Source organism: Sparus aurata, chromosome 3 (genome assembly GCF_900880675.1).
Source record: "Sparus aurata chromosome 3, fSpaAur1.1, whole genome shotgun sequence".
Lineage (NCBI taxonomy): Eukaryota > Metazoa > Chordata > Actinopteri > Spariformes > Sparidae > Sparus > Sparus aurata.
This window is the reverse complement of record NC_044189.1, coordinates 26,420,835-26,431,683: the sequence shown is the minus strand read 5'-3', so window position 1 is coordinate 26,431,683 and position 10,849 is coordinate 26,420,835. Positions and strand designations below refer to the sequence as shown.

The 10,849-nt window shown below is 41.2% G+C and overlaps 1 protein-coding gene across 1 annotated transcript in view; it reads left to right on the top strand.

Annotated features, from left to right (window-relative positions):
• Nucleotides 1–550: 550 nt before the first annotated feature.
• The window catches only part of kcng2 (potassium voltage-gated channel, subfamily G, member 2), a 30,686-nt gene continuing 20,387 nt past the window's right edge, over nt 551–10,849 (top strand). The window contains exon 1 of the mRNA XM_030410597.1: nt 551–1,044. The gene's annotated coding sequence lies outside the window, so the exon portion shown is untranslated. The remainder of the gene's footprint in view (nt 1,045–10,849) is intronic.

The following is a 10,849-nucleotide window of genomic DNA, read 5'->3' as shown; positions in this document are numbered from 1 at the left end:
AAATTAGAGAGGAGCTCTCTTCCTGACGGTCTGCAAAGCCACACCTACCGTACCAGCAGGGTGTCTGCCTCTGGCTTTGTGTCCAGTGTGGTGGATGCCTCGGCCACAGTGTTAACCACTCTAACACAGTGAGCATGTCCCAATCTATTATTAGTTCTTTCTGGGAGGCTGTGGATCTCTCTGAAAATTGATCTTGAAGCGCAAAGATGTACGCAAAGTGTTCCAGAAATGATTTTTTTAAGACTACCTCTCAGTAAAATTGCATTATATGAACGCGCTGAGCTATGGTGATAGTAAAATTGTAAAATGACCTAGATAAGCAGCTCCAGTGACATCTAAGTGCTAAAGTTTACAAGCCAGACACATTTCATGAGCGTATTTTGGTGCCAGAAGAGGAATATGAGGATGATAGCACAGTCCGAACTGTCCGCAAGGCGAGAAAAGTAGTCCATGTCCATGCTTGTCTCCTAACAGCGAGGAGACATACATAACAAACCCTCCCCCTGACGCTGCTGTGAAATTGCACTGAAGCGCTTCGTGGTTTCCCAGAGACGCAGTTTGTCAGAGCGCAGCGCGGCGCGGACTGAGCGCGCAGTTCCGGACGCACCTGAACAGTCTGAGCGGTGCGTGTGACCGCCAGTGAGCTCGAGACAGCCTTTCACCTGCCCTGAGCCACACACACACACACACACACACACACACACACACTCCTCTGCAACATCTGCCACGTCGTCTCAGATGGAGACGAGGACAGTGTGACGGAGACTGTGTGGATGTGGAGTGACATGTCTACCTCTCTCATGGACCACATGATGCGTTTGGAGCTCGCCGGGCGTTCGAACGCGTTGTTTTGTTTTTTGAACGTTTGAACAGCGACTTTTTTTTTTTTCTTTTTTCTTTTTTTTTTTAAAGAGGGCGATGAAAGTGTGCGCTCCAAAGACGATTGTACTACGATGTCCCAGAGCATCTGCGTGGAAAACTTAAAGGCATGCTGCAGGTTGAGCGCTGAGACAGATGGACACGAGCTCAACAACACAACACTGGGTAAGTGGAGGGTTTGCTTTCACATGATTCGGGCTGTTTTTGTGGCAAATGTGTCGAAACTACCTAAAAACGTTTGGAACCAACACACGATGGATCCAAGTCTTATAGCAGAAGCGATTTTCCGACCTTCCATCTGTGTCATCCCTGTAACAAACTTCCTCAATTTCTTTCCAATATCCCACTGGCTTCTCTGCATGGACAGTAAAGTGGCTTCAGATGCTAATGGTTATTAATTAATGTTTTCCTAATGTTCTCCTGGTATCTTTTTCATTCATGTAGCAGTCCTGTAATGTTCCTAAAGGGACTTCCAGACTTCCCTATAATGTGATCTCCTCCAGTTATGGCATTACACTATTCCCACAGGGACCATTACAGTGGTGCTCTGGGCTCATCTGGGGATGTCTCCTTGCATATCGGATGAGCTCCTTTTCCTCACCTTTGCTTGGATGGAAGCTTTGAATCTTTTTGAATTTGATCGATTCTGTTGGAGAGCAGTGTCCCCATTTTCATTCTCCCTGGATGATTGAATTTCAGTATTTCAGTAAAGGAGTTACACTTTAAAGGGGCAGTATGTAGTTTTGGAGGAGACATTTTTTTTATATTTTTGAAATTAAAATACGATACGAATATTTTCAGTGGATAAACAAGCTGTTCTCAGAAGAAAATGAGGTCCGAGGAAGACTGGTTGAAGCTAGAAAGGTGGCAGGGTCCCCCACATATAAATAAATGAAAACAGAATGAATTGCGTCGCCTTTTAAGGTCAGTTTGTTTTTTCAGTTTGTTTAGTTTGTTTAGCTATAAAAACAACAGTCAATGATGATCCTTCTCCAATACTACGTAGTGCACCTTTAAGTGGATGCGAAGCTTTTTTCAAAGATCCCTCCATTTGCTCTCTTCATATGGATGGTCCATACGTACACGGAGCTGCCTCCCTGCACCTGTTGATGTGTCGAGACGGATACTCATCATGTCTCTCCTCGCACGCGCACCGGTGGACCCTTTGGAACCAGAGAGAGCGGGCTAATGGGAACAGATTGTGGGGAATAATGCAGCCCGTTCCGTATCAAGGTGGTTCTCAACACGTTGCGCATCAGGTTTGCCTGAAAGTCAAATCTTACAGCAGTTTATTTAACACTGAGACGCAGTCGGATTGATTGATTTTCAATTTGTTATTGCATTTTCATGTGCTGAAATCTACTCACTGAAACTTTATGGATGTGCACTTAATTTATTCACATTTTTCAGAACACATTTTCGTGCATTTTTGCTTTGTTTTGCTGTTGTTTGTTTACTACATGTACATCACATATGTAACCTTACACATAATCATAATAATAATAATCATTATTTATATCAGATACTGCAGTTGGATCGGAACAAACAAAAAAGTGGATCTGTGCATCTCGAGTCTCACTCACTAGTCCTCCTCATCTGGAACTGAAGGTGAGCTACTTACTGGAGCTTGCAGACTCAAGCTGGAAAGCCACTGCTCATTGTTTTTTCCATTTCCGCTAAAGAACATAATGAGAACGCAAAACAGAGAAAACAGAATAGAGCAGAGATGTCCTACATTTCTTCATGTGTTTCTAAGTAGGCGTCTGTTGTTGTTCCTCCTTTTTGTGTTCTGCTGTGATCTCTAAACTCTCTGTCCCAGTAACCGCTTCCACACAAACATCACATTCTCCACGCTCGGGCTCGCCGTCAAATAGATCCTTTCCCTTCCAGCGAGTTATTCGGCCCATTATCTCCTTCTCCCTGTCTCACTTGTTCTTATATCCAGCCCTTTGAATCTGCTGATTGACACTGACTGTCGGGCTCGGAGCGCAGGATTCATTTTCAATTAGAGATAGTCACGGTGCTTCTGAAAAGTTCTGAAAAGCAGCACTGATGTGAAGTGTGATAGACTGAACAGTGAGTACTGAAGTCTCCAGCCGTGGTGCAGACAGATAATGTATTTTGGGTGGGCCTGTGGAAAAGGGACTTTTTCCCAGAAAAACTGACCTGCACAAACTTTGTGGCACATTCGGGGACAATTCTACCAAAATAAAGGACAGGATCAGCATCATTTGAACAAGTGCCCCAAAACAACGTCATGTTCAAATCACAGCGGAGCTGCAAATCAGGAGAGCAGGCAGGTGAAAATGGACATGTAACAGTCTTGCAGTGCCTCTCGGTAACGCTGTCTATTTAAAGATAGGCATGCGATTCTGGAGAAAAATAGTTGATTGGTGAGTTTCATTGCCAGGTTCTGGGGGTATTCCCTAAGGGTTACCTACAATCAACCATCTTTCTCCAGAATCGCCTTGCTTACCTTTAAGGCTGTTTAACCTTATATGGAGAGGGCTGAAAAGTAACTGCAGCTTGTAAGTAGTGCAGGCGAAGGTTATGGTGATGGTAGCGTATGAGCACGGGCCAACTTCAAGCACTGGATGTGTGTTTTTCCCAGTCTGAGTTTACTGAGGAGTTACCCGGAGCTGCATCTGCGGAGAACCTGGAGCAGACCTCCCTTAAAGAGTTAGCCCAAAGCTAGTCTTTGTTTGATAATTCAAATTAAACCGAATAAATGCATTGCAGTCGACATCAATGTCGCTGCCGTGATCTCTGTGCTCTGGGGGGCAAGAGGGGTCTCTGAGCCAACCAGCCAATTAGCTGGCTAGCTAGATACGTATGGAGTTAGAATCATGCCAAAACCTCACACACACACAAAACGTGTTTTACTCACGCCCAATGATTCACAAACAAACTCAGTGCCTTTGCACCCCATTTAAATTTAGCTTGCCCGAAAACGAAACTACGGTAAATCTTAAAAGTGCCTCTTTCTTCGTAATTATGCATTTACACAAAGGTTTGACTCATATTCAATAGCAAATAAAGCCTCGGTTGCTTTTTGACAAGAGTGTCACTTTAAGGCAGGCTGGATGATTTTTTTCCCCCAAAATTTGTATTTTTTATTTTTCTGTTTTATTCAAGGTCGCAACAGGATTTACCATAGACATATGAACATAGACGCCTCATCTGGACCGTACGTTGACGTCACCATCATAAGGGAGCAGGCAGCTCAGCCCTGTGAACTGTCATGTATCGTCACAGTAACAGCGTTACATACATTGCCAGCTGTAAACATTAGTAAAAACATTATCATAATCCATCCTGTGGTTTGGTTACGACCTGTGTACTGAACGTATAATGAGAAGTTAATGTTTATGTGGCGAGATCTATTGGAAGAAGTCTCACAAGACAGATCTTTAACTTCAACACATATCCCATGCCATTTACGCGACAACAATTCAGGGTCGCAGGTTCATTTTCATCTTATGGACAGCAACCGTCACTAACGTCACCACCCGCCCTATCATACTCGGCCATGGTGGCACACTGCAAAATCTATGTCTATGCCAATTCAACATCACCCATCCTCAGAACACAACAGGACACAACAACAACACCCAGAACAAGTACAGAAAGCAACAGAACGAAACATATCCGAACAACAACAGTCTCATGAGCACTTGAGAATTTGCTCATATGAGTCTATGCGCCATCAGCGCTCACCGTCTGCAATCGATACTCCTCCAGTCACTACATTTATAATCATCAGAGAACTTTCCAGCTGTTGTTTTTGGTTCCCCTCTGTTTCCTGAATATATCCATACGTGTGTGAATGTGTAAATGAGAGGCATTAACTTATAGCACTTTGTAGAAGGAGCTTTATAAAGTTCACTCCATTGGCTTGTATTAGTTCACGGGGCTGAGCTGCCACATCCAGTATGATGGTGACATAGACATATGGTCCAGAGCTCAATAAGGCGTCTATGAATATATGTCTATGGTAAATCCTGTTGCGGCCTAGAATAAAATACAAAAATTAAAAATAAACATTTTTGGGGAAAAAAATTGTCCTGGCGGCCTTAAATTGACTCAACAGCGCAACTTACTGTTGTGGAGTACAATTACAGAACATTTGTTACAAAGTTTACTGGCATTTGTTTGTGAATCTGAAGGCATTTGTTTGTGGATCAGCAAGGTGGAAAAATATGTGCCAAAAGTCACAAGACAGTTTTTCGTACTTGTAGAATTGTTTTTGGTACTTGAAGTATTTTTTTTGTACTTGAAAGATTTTAGATATTTTATTTATTTTATTTTTTTTGTAATTGAAGAAAATTGAAGTAATTATGTTTCTTTGTGTGTGTAAAACATGCTTTATTTGTTTCTGAGGCATGATGTATTTGTTTGATAGGTACATTTCTTATTTGCAAAACAAAATGCATTAGTTTGTGAAAGATGTTTTGTATTTGCAAACCGAACTGAGATTGTTTGTGAATCACTGTGAGTAAAACACGTGTGTGTGTGTGAGGTTTTGGCATGATTCTAACTTCATAGGTACTCCCACATCCTTTTTTGGATATATATATATATATATATATATATATATATATATATATATATATATATATATATATATATATATATATATATAGTATAGATTGTGTAAAAAAAAAAGATATCACAATGTCAGTTGTTTCCATAATTCATCCTCAGTTCTCCGCCATGAAAAATTTATTAAATGTTTTATTCAACCCAGTTATATCCGACCTAGCAATGACCTCCGACCTCACTCCTAGTGTTGCTTGCTGAAAGAGGCACCATTATTAAACTGAGACTGTTTCATACCCAGTTCAAAGTTCCCCGTTGTACTGTTAAGTAACCCTGAAACAAGAAATAGGTCATGGCATCGTGGCTCATTTAATCCAACATGCATCTTTTTCGGTGAGCCTGACTTGTCATCGAAATCATCAGTTCCTGTGACTCACAATCCAAAATGTGCTCTCCCTCCGACTCTTATGTATGTGATTATTATGTGAGAAGTACTCTTCCCATGATTATTGCAGTTCAAGAGAGACATTTTGCGTCATTATAGATTACAAAATCGTTTTTCTCTCTGCTGATTGCTCCGCTGCCTTTGCAGGCAAGAAACTTAATAGTCTTCATATTTTTTAATGGAGATCGTCACAGACAAAAAGTTGCTCTGAGGAGGGCCAATCAGTCTGATTTAACAGCAGGTAAGATGATAGGTCAGTGTCATTCAAGATCTCTGTGTCCCAAAATAGAGCTCTGCTTCAGGCCTTTACAACGATGAAGACTGAGTGGATGTGGGGAGGCAGATGTATCAGTGATGCATGGGGCCACAGATTTATGCAAAGAGGCATGCAAATTATATTTGCATGAGCAACTGGTGGCAAAAGAACAGCCACTTCTTCAGGTCGATTTTTCAGAAGAAGGGAAGAGAGAAAGGTAACTTTTCTATTTTTGAAGTATTTCTTAAAAGAGGCATAATTAACCTCCAGCTCTGAGAGAAGAAATTCTAAGGGAATGTTTTTGATTCGCTCTTTAGTCACAGATTTAGATTCAGGATATGAGCCTCCTTTGTTGAGGATGAAAGGGAGGAACGTGACCTCAAATGTTGTACTCACCCCATCTAATGAGGATGTGGGGGATGTAAAGTACATGAAATGAAAGAGATTTTTCCCTCAAAGTCACTCCAAGAAGTAATTGTTGCATAATGGCCTAGTTAAATACATCAGGAAGTCAGTTACATTAGTGAGGATTTGGAAAACCTTTGCTTCTCTTGGTTTGGCAAGATAGGGGTCCGATTTATTATATATTTTTTTACAAAATGAATAAACTGACAACAAACCTTCACAACAAGGGACCAATTTTCCCTTTCCAATGACAAAGTGGTTTTTTTTATCCTTCAACTGTTCCGTTGAAAACAGACCAAGAAAAATAACAATGTGCACACAAGAATTTCAGAATGTGATTTTAATGCATTTTCTCTTAAACCACCAAACTACCCAGCTTTTATTGTAAATAACTAGCTATAAAAACAAGATATAGAAGTAACGTATAGATAAAAAAAATTGCTTACTTTGCAGCATTCTACCTACAAGACAAAACTGAAGAAGTGAGATTTAAAAAGCCTTATACAGGTGTTTTCACTTACTTTGTCGTATTAGATTTCTTCTCAGGACTTACATTTATGTCCTTGTCACTAACCTGTTGCACCTGTCTGGGAATTCTTCTTCCTTGTTAAAATGTGGCGCCTACAAAACCCGCAAATCAACTCAACCAGGTCTGGTAACCTCACTTCTCTTGAACACTACGCACCTGGATTGATATCACTTTCAAACTCATGCAACATCACTTGAGGCAACTTGTCAGCCTTTGCGTGGCTAGCCGTGGTGCACGTACAAACTCCTTAATAACACAGATTCTGATTGGATTTGATATAAACATCTGTGACCAACTCTGCAAATATGAAACAACAACCAGAAGACGTTAGCTTGGTTTAGCATTAAAACTGGAGACAGCTAGTCTAGCTCTGTCCTCGGGTTAAAGGGATAGGTCGGGTTTTTTGAAGTATTGAAGTCCAGAGAAAAAAGCAAAATTTAACTACCCAAAACAAGGTTCACCTAAAAAAATTTATAACAGTTCAAGTGTACGTTGTATAGAGAAAATTCACACCAGTTTACATCGCCATCAGACCGGCCTTCCTTTTGGCACTACATTTTCTCAACCGTAGAACCCCTGTATCCCTACGCAGTTGCGCTAATGCGGAGGGATACAGAGGTTCTACGGTCTGTTAAGTTTCGTTTATATCGAAAGTAAAGCAACTGGACCTCGCACTGTATTTCGCCGCTCGCAGATCATCTGTTGCCCAATTGCGCTAATGCGTAGGGATACGGAGGTTCTACGGTTGACAAAATGTAGTGCCAAAAGAAAGGCTGGTCTGACGGCGATGTAAAGCGGTGTGAATTTTCTCTATACAACGTACACTTGAACTGATAGAGATTTTTTTTAGGTGGGCCTTGTTTTAGGTGGTTAAATTTCGCTTTTTCTTTGGACCCCTTCACTGCAGTACAAAGCTGAGCGTCTGGGCTGGAGCGGCTCTCTACTTCTCCAAACTGAAGCTGCGCTGATCAGTGATTACGGTAGGAAACAGACCGACTATAGATATGTACTTTATATGACCCCACTTTAAAAAACACGAACTATCCCTTTAAAACAATCCACCTACCAGCACGTCTGAAGCTAAAGCACCTTGTTGCTTTTACACTTCATTTAATGTATAGATTGAACAAAGAATATACACATGTAAGGTGTTTGTTTTCTTTTCTTTAAAAATGCTAGTGGGCACAGGCTTGCTATTTACTCCTTTCAGTTTTTATGCTAAGCTAAGCTAAGCATCTCATGGCTGTAGTTTTGATCCTCCCACTAAACTCTCAGCAAGAAAGTAAGGAAACCTACCAGAATGTCAAACAATCAATTCAAAGACTACTAAGATTACTACACCAAATTAGGCCACAATCCTGCTGCAAATGGCTCAACACCGCATTTATCTGGTCGAACAAAAATGAAATATTTCCTTTACACAATAGACCAATAAGCCTTAGCTGACATGTTGACCCAGTGTGGAGGTCCACCTATAACTTGAATTCATTCTCCCTGAGCTTCTGAAGCCACCCCTGGGTGCAGTGTCATGCTCAATAAACTGCTCCTGTCAAAGGCACTTTGCTGAGTCGCTATAGAGGTGCCACTCTGTGACCCTGTCCTGCTGAGGAGGTGGCCTGTTTCAAAAGGATTAGCCTCACAATAAAAGAGCAAACTCTCAGGATAGCTCTAGGGGTCCAACTCTTAATTTGTTGTGATGATGTGCCCAGCCTCCCTACATCGCCTCCACCGCCTCAGGTCCAGTACAGTCAGTCTTAGTGACTATGGCATGTTGATATACTTGGAGCCTGTGCTCCCTCTCTGTGGAATGTGTACCCAGATCCCCATGTTAATTAGAACAGGACATTTGAAGACAGGATTTCTTCAAAAATATGTAAATGAATCTAAATAGCTTTTAGATGTGAAAAGAGTCGATCCACACAGACTGAGATTTCTTTACTGTTTGATCAGGGAGTGATGACACTGCTCTGATTCAGCGGAAAACAGCAGGCAGCCAGGTGTCACTTTCTTCATGAAGTGAAAAACTTAAAAGTCACTTTTTTTTGCTTGATCATCAGCTTTTTGATCTAGCTTCTACCAGACACTGTCCAACCTTGTTTGTAAAGCTCTGGCTTGGTCTCTGCTTTGCACCTCTACAGCAGAGGTTCCGAACTCTTTATACCACGGTGTCCATTCAAAGGAAACCAAACTGCCAATATAGTATGTACTCAGATGCTTGAAGGTTGTAACCGTTTGAGATTCCATAATGTTGTATTCAGGCCCATTCTCAGTCACTCACAATAAAAGCCAACAGGTGCTCTCCTTATTAACAGAGACATATTTAAAGGTGCAGTATGTAAGAATTTTGGTTGAAAGCGAAAATGATCGACAGAATGTGAAGAAAGAACAGTTTTGATGTTAAGACGTCTATGTATTGTGTTGCAAAGCACTTTTAGCATGCTGATCATTTACCCTTAGCCCTTTATGGTCCACTGTTATCTTAAAAAAGGTTTTTAAAAAGTTTTATTTATGGTGTACAAGGACGAACAAAAGAAAGGTTTCAGGCATGTTTGTTGTTCCTGTGAGCCTGCTGTTAGGAAGGAGAGCACAGCCTGACTCCACTGACAGGCGCTTCCTTGTTTTCTTGTATGCCAGGGATGACAGAGCAACATCACACTTACAGCGTATGATGTTGGGAATGTGCGGCACCACAGTGAATCTGCTTGGAGACAACGATGAATATTATGTGTTTTTATTTTAGCGTCCGTTAAGCCGTTAGCTGAGTAGGGTCCATTCTGATTGTAGTTTTGTTGGATTCAGATTCTGAAGTGTGTGGTGTTACTATGACAACTGGCAACTGTGAGTTTTGATGTCATTAGCAGCGACATAACTGCATATTATTACAAGGTATTTGTTGCTCTATCCTTCTGTTTTCTGATGGTTAAGAATGCTGTGATGTGGTGAAATCTTGGATCCTTGGCTCGTCCTCAAGGCACCAAGCACTTACTGTTGGAGCAGCTGCTCGCGGGGAGGAGTATTGGAAGGCCAAATATCACCCATAAGTAAAGTAAATATATGCGCATATAAGCAGTGTGATCAGTTGTTCTCGGCGCTGCCATTAAGTGCTACCGAAGGGGGAATGCATATTCATTTTCCTGTGAAGTTTCTCCCTTCACTTTGCACCATCTCCTTATGTCTTTCATAAATGTGCTTTAATTGCCGTTGTTGTGTCTGAAATATTACCACCACTGACAGCAAAAGTACATTAATCCCATAGAGAACTTCAAACTCCTTGCCCTTCATCACATAAATCCCGAGCGCAGCATCAGCGTATATAGGAAATGTAACAATCTGGATTTGGTTGATAGCTGCTGACTTTCATTTTTGGATATTGTTCTTCGAGAGAAAATATGAACAGCCTCCTCATATGGTAAGAAATGCAGTAGCTGTGCATTTGATCCTTTGAGAATATTTTTCACGTTGATGGGTTTGAATAATACATCTCCACAGAAGCTGTGTGTTCATATAAAATGAGAAATGAATAAAGCATCACATCATATGTTAAACGAGTAAATGTTTACTTGACATGTACTCATAGCTGGTTTACTGTGCAGTAATTAGGTCTACATCACTGTGTTTCCCACAGTTTGTTCCACAGTGTTTCAAATTGTCTCATCCCGCAGCCTGGTGATGCAGTAAATAGAAAAACATTGTTCATTTGTCTGCTTTTGGTTCAGGCCATAAGTTGACACCAATTGCTTTCCTTTGAACTTCCATGCAATTACATTTCAGAGACATGAAGTTATCTGCTTTTACT